This window comes from Penaeus vannamei, chromosome 25 (genome assembly GCF_042767895.1).
Source record: "Penaeus vannamei isolate JL-2024 chromosome 25, ASM4276789v1, whole genome shotgun sequence".
Taxonomy (NCBI): Eukaryota; Metazoa; Arthropoda; class Malacostraca; order Decapoda; family Penaeidae; genus Penaeus; species Penaeus vannamei.
The window spans coordinates 30453096-30455008 of record NC_091573.1 but is presented as its reverse complement, the minus strand read 5'-3'; the positions used below and the strand labels follow the sequence as shown (position 1 = coordinate 30455008).

The 1913-nt window shown below is 26.7% G+C and overlaps 1 protein-coding gene across 3 annotated transcripts in view; it reads left to right on the top strand.

Annotated features, from left to right (window-relative positions):
- The first annotated feature begins 1289 nt into the window (after positions 1-1289).
- The window catches only part of LOC113813453 (uncharacterized), a 30125-nt gene continuing 29501 nt past the window's right edge, over positions 1290-1913 (top strand). For all 3 annotated transcript variants that reach the window (XM_070139407.1, XM_070139408.1, XM_070139406.1), the window contains exon 1: positions 1290-1406. The gene's annotated coding sequence lies outside the window, so the exon portion shown is untranslated. The remainder of the gene's footprint in view (positions 1407-1913) is intronic.

Sequence of the window (1913 nt, the reverse complement as noted above, 5' to 3'; positions counted from 1 at the left end):
TAGGTTAATATCAAATGACAATAATGATATTAAGGATAATAGTACCAGTAATGTAAAAACAATAATAATGATGATGATGGAAATAATAATAGATAATTATAATAATAATGATAATGATAGTAATTGCAATAGTGATATTGATGATGATAATAATAATGATGATAATAATGATGATAATGATAGTAATGATTATAACATCAACAACAATAATATTAACACCAACAATAATGATAATGATAATGATAATAGTAATAATAGGATTATGATGATAATGATAATGATAATAGTAATAATAGGATTATGATGAGAATGATAATACTATTATCAATAATGATGATGATGGTGATAATAATGATAATGATTATGATAATAACAATAATAACTATAAAGATGGTAACATTTCTATTATTAATAATAATGGTAATAACAATAGTAATAACATAATTATGATAATAATCATAATGATAGTAACAATAATGATAACGATGATGATAACGAGAATGATAATGAAAATAATAATGAAAATAGTATTGATAATAATGATAATAATAATAATAGTAACAATGATAACAATATTGATAATGATATTACTCATGATATTGTCAATAATAGTAATAATGATAATGATGATAATAATAATGATAATGATAATAATAATAATAATGATAATAATGATAATAATGAGGATAATAATGATGATAAAATGATAATAATAATGATGATGATGATACTAATAATGATAATGATAATAATAATAATAATGATAATAATAATAATAATAATAATAATAATAATAATAATAATAATAATAATAATAATAATAATAATAATAATAATAATAATAATAATAATAATAATGATGATGATGATAATGATAATAACAAAAATAATTGAATAGTAAATGAACAAAAGATGATGATAATAATAATGATACTAATAATAGCAACAGTAATGATAATAACGATAATATCAATAATGATAGTAATAACAAAATAATCAATAATTATAATAATTCCAATGATAATAACACTAATGATAATAATAATGATAATGATAATAATGTCGATGATAACGAAAATGGCAATATCTATATGAGAAAGAGACTAGAAGGAGAACAAGAATAAGAGAGCGAACAGAAATGAAGAAAGAAAGAAAAAATAACCCCAAAGAAAAGAAAACTGTCGAGTTCGGTTCCGTTTTCTGTTGGCTCAAGACCGGAGTTTATTTCCTGTGGATCTTCGTCTACTGCAGACGCTGCCGTTGCCATGGATACCAGTTGTTTACAAATATCACTGGCCGAGTGCTTGTGTGGCAGAGGGAAGATTGCATCTGAGTGACTTCGTGCTCGGTTGTTATATTTTTTGAAGGCGTGACTTAACTTCCCATTCTACAAAGAGAATACACGTGTAAGATTTATGAAAGTTGATAGATATGGAAGAAGCGAAGTGATTTGTTTTTGCAGTATTTCGTGAATGAGATATTTACCAGGAAATCTTAAAGAAAAATCTCAACACCGTGATGGTAACAGATGTCGACAAGGTGGTAAACATTACCCATTTGAATTAGACACGCAGAAAAAAAGGATCAGGTACTCACAATATCATATTAATAACGTTGTCATTCTAAATAATATAGAATAATCTCACGTATATACGCATTCCTTTGCAGTAGAGAAATTTTTGAAAAAGAAATCTTTCTTAACACCTAGATGTTATCACTCACACATCCTTGGCTTCCGTCTTCACCCCATATCACGTGTAATCAAGAGATCAATATGTAGACACTGATCAATACCCAGATTACGGGGTGCGGGGGAGTTCATTTGATCAATATGCAGAGAGGGTAGATTGTCACGGCATGTCTACCGTCTAGTTCAGTCTTCCGGGAGCCACTCACGAAGCAGGTGATACAGC